Source organism: Scyliorhinus torazame, chromosome 4, assembly GCF_047496885.1.
Source record: "Scyliorhinus torazame isolate Kashiwa2021f chromosome 4, sScyTor2.1, whole genome shotgun sequence".
NCBI classification, from domain to species: Eukaryota; Metazoa; Chordata; class Chondrichthyes; order Carcharhiniformes; family Scyliorhinidae; genus Scyliorhinus; species Scyliorhinus torazame.
In genome coordinates this window covers 301,758,345-301,771,095 of record NC_092710.1, presented here as the reverse complement: position 1 = coordinate 301,771,095, position 12,751 = coordinate 301,758,345, and the positions used below count along the sequence as shown (strand labels likewise).

General features: G+C 45.8%; 1 protein-coding gene across 1 annotated transcript in view; it reads left to right on the top strand.

The window, feature by feature from the left end:
- cdk19 (cyclin dependent kinase 19) overlaps positions 1 to 12,751 on the top strand; it is a 509,018-nt gene that overhangs the window by 392,944 nt on the left and 103,323 nt on the right. The window lies entirely within an intron of this gene.

The following is a 12,751-nucleotide window of genomic DNA, read 5'->3' as shown; positions in this document are numbered from 1 at the left end:
ATTTGAGCCTGCGCTGCTGCCTTGTTCTGCATTAAAAGACAGCTATTTAGCCCACTGTGCTAAACCAGCCCCAGACAAAGTAACAGTAAACATGTGTTTATCATCATTTTAATGTCTTGGCATAAGCTGTATTTAGCTTCCCATGACTTAATAATTCCACTCGATGATGTAAAATACATTTTCTCCCCATTTTTTAATCTTCTCACACAGAAAGGATTTTCTTCCCTGAAGTACGTTTGTGAATCAAATGGTTTTTTTCAACAATGGTCATTTGAGTTTTAATTCCAGATTTTTACTGAATTCAAATTTCAGTTACCATGGGTCTCCACTACGCCACTGTCTCCCCCGATGATTAATTATTCAATAAGTAATCTTACAGAAAGTTAGACCGCTATTCTAATCTCTGGACTGTGCTCAACTGGGTCATGGTAGTGGGAGGCTTAACGTCCTGCAGGGTCCTGAGCTATGGTTGGGAAATTCTTCAAATATCTTGCTCTTGATTATTGGATTGTTAATGTGCATGGGAATTGGGTAAAAGAATGATCAGGTTCACCAATCCCCAGTTATTGACTAGCCTGCTACCATTTGCTGTAAGGTATCAAATGGAAATAATGACCATTTAGGTGAGGTACTGGAAGGAAACTGAGACCTTTGGAATCATACCCCCGCAGGAGGTCACCATCTTCAGTAGAAGAACGGCATAGAAAATTGGTTGGGGCAGAGATTTCTAATTGTTAAAACAGACATTCTCGACTGAACCAACCCCTCAATGGGGATCAAACAATTCCATGAGACTGCAATACATGGGGATACCCCCAATATTTTTTGTATTAATGGTGGTCACTGTTAGGAGGTTGTCTATGTACCAGTGATCATAGAAATAGGAGCAGGAGTAGGCCATTCGGCCCTTCGAGCCTGCTTTGCCATTCAACTAGATCTTGGCTGATCTTTTACTTCAATGGCATTTTCCCACGCTGCTCCCCTATCCTTTGATATCTTTACTATCTAGAAAGATATTGGTCTATCTTGAACACGCTCTACCCTTTGGGGTAGAGAATTCCAAAGATTCATCCCCTGTGTGGAGTCTGCACATCCTCCCCGTGTGTGCGTGGGTTTCCTCCGGGTGCTTTGGTTTCCTCCCACAGTCCAAAGATGTGCAGGTTAGGTGGATTGGCCATGATAAATTGCCCTTAGTGTCCAAAATGGTTGGGTTGGGTTCCGGGGTTACAGGGTTAAGGTGGGCTTAAGTGGGGTGCTCTTTCCAAGGGCCGGTGCAGACTCGATGGGCCAAGTGGCCTTCTTCTGCATTGTAAAATCTATGAGTGAAGAAATTCCTTATCTCAGTCCTAAATGGCCTACCCTTATTCTCAGACTGTATCCCCTGGTTCTAGAGACCCCCCTCCGTCCCCTGCCAAGGGAAACACCCACCTGACATCTACCTTGTCAAGCCCTGGAAGAATTTAGTCCATTTCAATGAGACCTTCTCTCATTCCATAAGACCATTAGACCATAAGACATAGGAGCGGACGTAAGGCCATTCGGCCCATCGAGTCCACTCCACCATTCAATCATGGCTGATTTCAACTCCATTTACCCGCTCTCTCTCCATAGCCCTTAATTCCTCGAGAAATCAAGAATTTATCAACTTCTGTCTTAAAGACACTCAACGTCCCGGCCTCCACCGCCCTCTGTGGCAATGAATTCCACAGACTCACCACTCTCTGGCTGAAGAAATTTCTCCTCATCTCTGTTCTAAAGTGACTCCCTTTTATTCTAAGGCTGTGCCCCCGGGTCCTAGTCTCCCCTGCTAGTGGAAACAACTTCCCTACACCCACCCTATCTAAGCCATTCATTATCTTGTAAGTTTCTATTAGATCTCCCCTCAACCTCCTAAACTCCAATGAATATAATCCCAGGATCCTCAGACGTTCATCGTATGTTAGGCCTACCATTCCTGGGATCATCCATGTGAATCTCCGCTGGACCCGCTCCTGTGCCAGTATGTCCTTCCTGAGGTGTGGGGCCCACAATTGCTCACAGTATTCTAAATGGGGCCTAACTAATGCTTTATAAAGCTTCAGAAGTACATCCCTGCTTTTATATTCTAAGCCTCTTGAGATGAATGACAACATTGCATTTGCTTTCTTAATTACGGACTCAACCTGCAAGTTTACCTTTAGAGAATCCTGGACTAGGACTCCCAAGTTCCTTTGCACTTCAGCATTATGAATTTTGTCACCGTTTAGAAAATAGTCCATGCCTCTATTCTTTTTTCCAAAGTGCAAGACCTCGCACTTGCCCACGTTGAATTTCATCAGCCATTTCTTGGACCACTCTCCTAAACTGTCTAAATCTTTTTGCAGCCTCCCCACCTCCTCCATACTACCTGCCCCTCCACCTATCTTTGTATCATCGGCAAATTTGACCAGAATGCCCCCAGTCCCGTCATCTAGATCGTTAATATATAAAGAGAACAGCTGTGGCCCCAACACTGAACCCTGTGAGACACCACTCTTCGCCGTTTGCCATTCCGAAAAAGAACCTTTTAACACAACTCTCTGCCTTCTGCCTGACAGCCAGTCGTCAATCCATGTTAGTACCTTGCCTCGAATACCATGGGCCCTTATTTTACTCAGCAGTCTCCCGTGAGGCACCTTATCAAAGGCCTTTTGGAAGTCAAGATAGATAACATCCATTGGCTCTCCTTGGTCTAACCTATTTGTTATCTCTTCAAAGAACTCTAACAGGTTTGTCAGGCACGACCTCCCCTTACTAAATCCATGCTGACTTGTCCTAATCCGACCCTGCACTTCCAAGAATTTAGAAATCTCATCCTTAACAATGGATTCTAGAATCTTGCCAACAACCGAGGTTAGGCTAATTGGCCGATAATTTTCCATCTTTTTCCTTGTTCCCTTCTTGAACAGGGGGTTACAACAGCAATTTTCCAATCCTCTGGGACTTTCCCTGACTCCAGTGACTTTTGAAAGATCATAACTAACGCCTCCACTATTTCTCCAGCTATCTCCTTTAGAACTCTAGGATGTAGCCCATCTGGGCCCAGAGATTTATCAATTTTTAGACCTCTTAGTTTCTTTAGCACTTTCTCCTTTGTGATGGCTACCATATTCAACTCTGCCCCCTGACTCTCTGGAATTGTTGGGATATTACTCATGTCTTCTACTGTGAAGACTGACGCAAAGTACTTATTTAGCTCCTCAGCTATTTCCTTGTCTCCCATCACTAGATTACCAGCGTCATTTTGGAGCGGCCCAATGTCAACTTTTGCCTCCCGTTTGTTTTTAATGTATTTAAAGAAACTTTTACTATCATTCCTAATGTTACTGGCTAGCCTACCTTCATATTTGATTCTCCCTTTCCTTATTTCTCTCTTTGTTATCCTCTGTTTATTTTTGTAGCCTTCCCAATCTTCTGACTTCCCACTACTCTTTGCCACATTATAGGCTTTCTCTTTTGCTTTGATGCATTCCCTAACTTCCTTTGTCAGCCATGGCTGCCTAATCCCCCCTCTGATAACCTTTCATTTTCTTTGGGATGAACCTCTGTACTGTGTCCTCAATTACTCCCAGAAACTCCTGCCATTGCTGTTCTACTGTCTTTCCCACTAGGCTCTGCTCCCAGTCGATTTTCGTCAGTTCCTCCCTCATACCCCTGTAGTTACCTTTATTTAACTGTAACACCTTTACATCTGATTCTACCTTCTTTCTTTCAAATTGGAGATTGAATTCTACCATATTATGATCACTGCCTCCTAAGTGCTCCCTTACTTTAAGATCTTTAATCAAGTCTGGCTCATTACATAACACTAAGTCCAGAATGGCCTGTTCCCTCGTGGGCTCTATCTCAAGCTGTTCCAAAAAGCCCTCCTGTAAACATTCAATGAATTCCCTTTCCTTGGGTCCACTGGCAGCATTATTTACCCAGTCCACCTGCATATTGAAGTCCCCCATGATCACTGTGACCTTGCCTTTCTGACATGCACTTTCTATTTTGTGGTGCATTTTGTGCCCCTGGTCCTGACCACTGTTAGGAGGCCTATACATAACTCCCATTATGGTTTTTTTGCCTTTGTGGTTCCTCAACTCTACCCACACAGACTCCACATCATCTGACCCTATGTCGTTTAGTGCTATTGATTTAATTTCATTCCTAATTAACAAGGCAACCCAGCCCCCTCTGCCCACCTCCCTGTCTTTTCGATAGGTTGTAAATCCCTGGATGTTTAAATGCCAGTCCTGAACCTCTGCAACCATGTCTCTGTGATGCCTACCACATCATACCTGCCAGTCACAATCTGGGCCACAAGCTCATCTACCTTGTTCCGTACACTGCGCGCATTTAAATATAGCACCTTTAATTCTCTATTGACCGTCCCTTTTTGTTTTCTTAGTGTGGTGGACCTTGGTTTACTGAGCCTTTCCATACACTGTGTCATATTTTGTGGGATGGGGACTATCGTAACCTCTCCTGAGTTTTGTCTTTTTGTGCTTTTTTGTATTCCTAAGCAGCTACGCTTCCCACTGATTACTTCACCTCTTGGTTCCCTGACTTTCCCTTCCCCCCAATCTTTAGTTTAAAGTCCTATTGACCACCCTATTTACTCTTTTCGCCAGAACACTGGTCCCAGCTCGGTTCAGGTGGAGACCATCCCAACGGTATAGGTCCCCCCTGTCCCAAAACCGATACCAGTGTCCCATGAAAAGGAACCCCTCTTTCCCACACCACTCTTTCAGCCACGTGTTAACTTCCCTTATTCTTGCCTCCCTATGCCAATTTGCACATGGCTCGGGCAGTAATCCGGAGATTATGACCCTTGAGGACCTGTTTTTTAATTTGAATCCTAGCTCTTTATAATCTCTAAACAGGTCCTCTTTCCTATACTTGCCTATGTTGTTGGTACCGACATGGACCACAACAACTGGATCCTCCCCCTCCCTCTCCAGTATCCTTTCAAGTCGGTCAGAGATGTCCCGCACTCTAGCACCGGGCAGGCAACATACCATGCGGGACTCTTTATCCTGCTCACAAAGGATACTATCTATCCCCCTGATAATAGAATCCCCTACAACTACAACTTGCCTATTTACTCCCTCCCCTTGAATGGCGTGCTGAACCATGGTGCCTTGGTCAGCTGACTCATCCTTCCTGCAGCCCTGTTCGCCATCCACACAGGGAGCAAGTGCCTCATACCTGTTGGACAGGGTCTAGGGCTGAGGCTCCTGAGTTCCTGACTGCTGGTTCCCTTTACCTGCCTGACTTGCAGTCACACCCTGCTGTCCCTGGCCACTGGCCGGATTTAAACTACTTACTCTGACAGGTGTGACTGCCTCCTGAAACACAGTGTCCAGGTAAGTCACCCCCTCCCGGATGTGCCTCAGTGTTTGAAGCTCAGACTCCAGCTCATCAACTCTGAGCCGGAGCTCTTCGAGCAGCCAACACTTACTGCAGATGTGGTCGCTGCAGCTCGCAATGGGATCTGCCAGCTCCCACATCAAGCAGCTCAAGCACATCACCTGACCAGCCATCACTAATTAATTAATTAGTTTAATTTAAGTTTACGAGTTTAGCTGTGTTTTTTTAAAATTTGGGGCAGATTTGCTATCAACCAATCAGATCACAGCTTCCCTCGGACGTCACCTTTGGGAAAAACACAGGAAAACAGGAAGTTACCGTCAGGTTTTTATACTCACAGAGACTGCTCCTCCTCCTCCGAACGGCTCACGAAATTAGGCCCGAAGAAAGAGAGAGAACAAAACAGTAGGGAAAAAGCACCTTCTCCCACTCTTCACCGAATTACCTCACTGCACCAAATTACCAAATTCTCACTCTGTCTGTGTCTCACTCACTCAGGCTGTGTCTCCTTGACCAGCGCAATGCTTACTAATTTGCGCTTTCTGTCTGTCTTTTATACAGATTTTAGGATGACTCACACTAAAACTTCAAAGAGAAGAATACAATGTGTACCTTTGTGCCCCTTAACAGGCCTCAGGTTACTGCCAGATAACTGCTTCTCAGCAATTAGGGTGGGGGCAGCTTCAGCCAATCAGACACTAATCTACACTGCACTTTTATCTGAAAAACAGCAAAATTAGATTAACCACTTACCTTTCCTGGTTACCTCACTGCACCAAATTACCAAATTCTCACTCTGTCTGTGTCTCACTCACTCAGGCTGTGTCTCCTTGACCATCTCTCATTCAGGGGAGTCAGTGGCGTAGTGGTATTGTCACTGGACTAGTAATCCAGAGTCACGCTTTGGGGACCCAGGTTCGAATCCTGCCATTGCAGATGGTGAAATTTGAATTCAATAAAAAATTGTAATTAAAAGTCTAAAGGAGACCAGGAAACCATTCTTGATTGTCGGAAAAACCCATCTGGTTCACTAATGTCTTTTAGGGATATTACCTGGTCTGGCCTGCGTGTGACTCCAGATGTATTGACTCTTAAATGACCTCAAGGATGGGCAATAAATGCTGACGCCCACTTCTCATGAATGAATAAAAACAAAATCCTCCAAACTGTAATGAATACAGGCCCAGTCTCCTCAATCTCTCATCATAGAACAATCCCGCCATCCCAGAAATCAATTTGGTGAACTCTCATTGCACTCTCTCTATGGTAACGAGACCAAAATCGTACAGAATATCTAGGTGCGGTCTCACCAATGCTCTGAACAACTCCAGCAAGGCTCCTGTACTCAAATCCTCTTGCAATTAAGGCTAAAATACCATTTGCCTTCCTTTTTAAAAAATGTTTATTTATTAAGGGTTTTTCAAATTATACAGAACAAAGATGAGCATGAACATACACCAAAATATATATATTTACATCAGTTGTCTTCCATTCTGTACATCTTTTCTTTCTAAATTTACATTGGTTACTATTTCTTGCTTTTTGTTTTTCAGTAGGTGCTAGATGGGGACTCATCTTCCGAGGTAGTATGGGCTGAGGTTAGAAACATGAAAGGAGAGGTCACACTGTTGGGAGTCTTCTATAGGCCTCCAAATAGTTCTAGGGATGTAGAGGAAAGGATGGCGAGGATGATCCTGGATAAGAGCGAAAGTAACAGGGTAGTTATTATGGGAGACTTTAACTTTCCAAATATTGACTGGAAAAGATATAGTTCGAGTACATTAGATGGGTCGTTTTTTGTACAGTGTGTGCAGGAGGGTTTCCTGACACAGTTTGTTGACAGGCCAACAAGAGGCGAGGCCACATTGGATTTGGTTTTGGGTAATGAACCAGGCCAGGTGTTGGATTTGGAGGTAGGTGAGCACTTTGGGGACAGTGACCACAATTCGGTGACGTTTACGTTAAGGATGGAAAGGGATAAGTATACACCACAGGGCAAGAGTTATAGCTGGGGGAAGGGAAATTATGATGCCATTAGACGTGACTTGGGGGGGATAAGGTGGAGAAGTAGGCTGCAAGTGTTGGACACACTGGATAAGTGGAGCTTGTTCAAGGATCAGCTACTGCGTGTTCTTGATAAGTATGTACCGGTCAGGCAGGGAGGAAGGTGCCGAGCGAGGGAACCGTGGTTTACCAAGGAAGTGGAATCTCTTGTTAAGAGGAAGAAGGAGGCCTATGTGAAGATGAGGTGTGAAGTTTCAGTTGGGGCGATGGATAGTTACAAGGTAGCGAGGAAGGATCTAAAGAGAGAGCTAAGACGAGCAAGGAGGGGACATGAGAAGTATTTGGCAGGAAGGATCAAGGAAAACCCAAAAGCTTTCTATAGGTATGTCAGGAATAAGCGAATGACTAGGAAAGAGTAGGACCAGTCAAGGACAGGGATGGGAAGTTGTGTGTAGAGTCTGAAGAGATAGGCGAGATACTAAATGAATATTTTTCGTCAGTATTCACTCAGGAAAAAGACAATGTTGTGGAGGAGAATGCTGAGCTCCAGGTAAATAGATTAGATGTCATTGAGGTACGTAGGGAAGAGGTGTTGGCAATTCTGGACAGGCTGAAAATAGATAAGTCCCCGGGACCTGATGGGATTTATCCTAGGATTCTCTGGGAGGCCAGGGAAGAGATTGCTGGACCATTGGCTTTGATTTTTATGTCATCATTGGCTACAGGAATAGTGCCAGAGGACTGGAGGATAGCAAATGTGGTTTCTTTGTTCAAAAAGGGGAGCAGAGACAACCCCGGCAACTATAGACCGGTGAGCCTCACGTCTGTAGTGGGTAAAGTCTTGGAGGGGATTATAAGAGACAAGATTTATAATCATCTAGATAGGAATAATATGATCAGGGATAGTCAGCATGGCTTTGTGAAGGGTTGGTCATGCCTCACAAACCTTATCGAGTTCTTTGAGAAGGTGACTGAACAGGTAGATGAGGGTAGAGCAGTTGATGTGGTGTATATGGATTTCAGCAAAGCGTTTGATAAGGTTCCCCACGGTAGGCTATTGCAGAAAATACGGAGGCTGGGGATTGAGGGTGATTTAGAGATGTGGATCAGAAATTGGCTAGCTGAAAGAAGACAGAGGGTGGTGGTTGATGGGAAATGTTCAGAATGGAGTTCAGTCACAAGTGGAGTACCACAAGGATCTGTTCTGGGGCCGTTGCTGTTTGTCATTTTTATCAATGACCTAGAGGAAGGCGCAGAAGGGTGGGTGAGTAAATTTGCAGACGATACTAAAGTCGGTGGTGTTGTCGATAGTGTGGAAGGATGTAGCAGGTTACAGAGGGATATAGATAAGCTGCAGAGCTGGGCTGAGAGGTGGCAAATGGAGTTTAATGTAGAGAAGTGTGAGGTGATTCACTTTGGAAGGAATAACAGGAATGTGGAATATTTGGCTAATGGTAAAGTACTTGAAAGTGTGGATGAGCAGAGGGATCTAGGTGTCCATGTACATAGATCCCTGAAAGTTGCCACCCAGGTTGATAGGGTGGTGAAGAAGGCCTATGGAGTGTTGGCCTTTATTGGTAGAGGGATTGAGTTCCGGAGTCAGGAGGTCATGTTGCAGCTGTACAGAACTCTGGTACGGCCGCATTTGGAGTATTGCGTACAGTTCTGGTCACCGCATTATAGGAAGGACGTGGAGGCTTTGGAGCGGGTGCAGAGGAGATTTACCAGGATGTTGCCTGGTATGGAGGGAAAATCTTATGAGGAAAGGCTGATGGACTTGAGGTTGTTTTCGTTGGAGAGAAGAAGGTTAAGAGGAGACTTAATAGAGGCATACAAAATGATCAGGGGGTTGGATAGGGTGGACAGTGAGAGCCTTCTCCCGCGGATGGAAATGGCTGGCACGAGGGGACGTAGCTTTAAACTGAGGGGTAATAGATATAGGACAGAGGTCAGAGGTAGGTTCTTTACGCAAAGAGTAGTGAGGCCGTGGAATGCCCTACCTGCTACAGTAGTGAATTCGCCAACATTGAGGGCATTAAAAAGTTTATTGGATAAACATATGGATGATAATGGTACAGTGTAGGTTAGATGGCTTTTGTTTCGGTGCAACATCGTGGGCCGAAGGGCCTGTACAGCGCTGTATTGTTCTATGTTCTATGTTCTCGGTGCTTATTATATTTCCCTCATTGATTCTTTTATCGTCTTCCAGTTGGGGTAGCATGATGCTGTGTATCTTGTTATGTGCTGGGCATGGTTGGGCTCCATGCCTCCCTATTCCCCCCCTTCTCTCCCTCTCCTCCTCTCCGCACCCCCCCCCCCAACTCTCATTTTGTTTGTGTCTGTTGTTTTAGTATGACTTCCCCCTCCCTCCCTCTGACTTATTAGCTGTTGGCTACAAACAGGTCTTGGAACAACTGGGTTAATGCGTGGGAGCCCTTTTCCGATCCCCGGATGACAAATCAGATTTTTTTCCAATTGGAGAAATTCCGATAGGTCAGACAGTCAGTCTGCAGCTTTGGGTGGTGCTGCTGACCGCCAGCTGAGCAGGATTCTCCGGCGGGCAATTAGGGAGGCAAAGGCAAGGACAACGGGCCTCCTCCCCATGAAGAGATATGGTTGTTCAGATGCCCCGAAGACTGCCACTCTCGGCATGGCTCCACCCTCATACTCACCGCCTTAGATATTGCCTCAAAGAAGGTTGTCCAGAATCCGACAAGTCTGGGGGAAGACCAGAATATGTGGGGGTGGTTGGCGGGGCATCCTTGGCAGCGTTTGCATTTATTCTCCACCTCCGGGAAGAACTTGCTCATTTGGGTTCTGGTAAAGTGAGCTCTGTGTACTACTTTTAGCTGCATTAACCTTGCGCAGGACTTTTTTTGGGATTCTGGGATGTAGATCGGTATGGATAATAATCTTTATTGTCACAAGTAGGCTTACATTAACGCTGCAATGAAGTTACTGTGAAAAGCCCCTAGTCGCCACATTCCGGGAGGCCCACATTGCCTGTGGGACAATTCACACAGAGGGAGATTTCAGAATGTCCAATTCACCTAACAGCACATCTTTCGGGACTTGTGGGAGGAAACTGGAGCACCCGGAGGAAACCCACGCAGACACAGGGAGAACATGCAGACTCCACACAGACAGTGACCGAAGCCAGGAATTGAACCTGGGTCCCTAGAACTGTGAAGCAACGGTGCTACCAACAGGAAGATCTGAGGTAGTGGCCACACAGGAGTTGAACATTCAGGGATGGAACCCCTTCCTGTTAATGAAAGGCATTCCCTGAAACCCCAGTGCACGCAAGGTGACATGCCATCAATTACCCCTTGGACCTAGGGCATCCTGGCGATGGCAGAGAATCCTGAAGCCCAGGCATTTGGGCCTGATCCAGCTCAATGTTGATAAAATCTGATACCCGGTCATACAGGGCATCCTTGACCTCACGGATACACTTGAGGGCTGTAGCTTGGAAATGCCGTACATGTTCCCGCTCGAGCCCTGTAATGAACCAGTAGCATAGCAGCTCAGGGCTGCAGTGATCCTCACGGTCACCGGGAGCAGGTGTGCTCCTCCAATGGGTGCCAAGTCTGCGAGGACGTGGCACAGGTACAGCATTATCTCTTTGTTGAGACGGAATCTTCTGCAGCACATGCTGTCCATCATATTCTCGAAAGACCAACAATGCCTGTACACCTCGGGCCATCGCGGATGTCCCCTTCTGGGGTCCTCCTCGGCCTGATGGGCAGGCGGATCTTCACGGTGTGCGGCTTTCCCCTGCACATAGGGCTGCCTTCTCCAGTGTCTGGCCGCCTCGGCTGCCACCAGCCATGCACGGGCACCCTCTGTGGGACTAACATAAGCAGCCATATTGTTATATCTGTAATGAATTGGAGAGGGAGAGAGACCAACAATCAATCAAATCAGCAGTGCCCTTGAGCTGCATGCCTGAAAATGGAAATGGCTACTCACCTCCTCAGTTCCCCATAGCAGCCATTGCACCAGCTTTGCATTTTTAAAAAGGAGTGCTAAATGATGCCCACGTGATTTCTCGCTGGGGAGCTGGTTAATTCCCAGGAGCGCTTTGCATTCGACTTCAATCTCGCAAATGAGATGGAAATTCATGCAAATGAGGATTAATGATATGCTTGCCATATTTGGGCAGGATCTGGAACTCGCCATGGGGAGTGGGCCGGTTAGATAACAAGCTGATTCACACCCAGGAAGGATCTCGATTTTGGCCTTTCCTGCTATTTAATCGGATCTGCACTGGGCGCAATGCGGAGGTTAAATCGCGCCTGTAGTCTAAATACCTGCTATGTGCGGCCAGTATGAAAAAAAACAAGGTCCAGAAAAACAGATCACTACTGATTATTACTGATTAATTAATCAAGGCACAATCAAAGCTGGGTTAAGATTAAAAATCAAGAACAAAGCAGAAATAAAATATAAATATGGAAAATTGCAAAAAATAGTTTCTGCAGGTCTCAGGCCTACAAGACGCACCCACAAAGGATAGTACTCAGAACATCAGCCATGTAGAAGAGTTTCATGTTTGTGGGATCCACTTGAAAGGATTTTAATTTTCTCATGTGATATAATCTTGTTAGTCCTTGGCAGCTGCATCTGTAATTCAAGATCATAGAATCCCTACAGTGATAAAGGAGGCCATTCGGCCCATCATGTCTGCACCATCTCTCCAAAAGAGCACCCCACCTCGGCCCAATTCCCATCCCTGTAACTCCACCTAACCTTTGGACACTATCATGATGCATAGATACTCGTAATTAGTAACTATTTCAGCACCCTCACCATGAATCATTACAGAGAAGATATCATTAACTGGCCTTTTTCCTCATTCAATTTAAGAGAATTGTTATTGAACCAGTTTACAAACATTTTCCACTGGAAGGAATGGCAGGGACACCATACATGTTGCCTATCAACCTTCTCTGGTATTTTAGGGTAGGTGGCCTGTCTTTCTACCCATGACTAATTAAGGCCACTTAAGAGCTTCCTCCTCCTCCATGGCATGCTGAGGCCTGCCTGACTGACCCTAGCAAGGCTGCCCCACTTACCTTAAAGAATGGCCTCTAGCACACTACAGCTCAGGTACTGACTACAGCCCCACATTAGGCACTGGTCCTGATAGTGCTACTTGGACTGGAGAGCTGATGGTCATCTGATTGTCTAGCAGCTTTTGGAGGTGGGACTTTCTCTCTCATTGGGCTAGAAGCACAACCTCAGGCAATTTACAGCCTGGTGACCCTGTTATGGCTGACAAATGGTTCTCCTCAACAGTTCGTCCTTTCAAAACCTTTGTTCTGACCTCATGTAGTTTGAAAAAGGGCTAATATCCAATTTTTTACAAGAT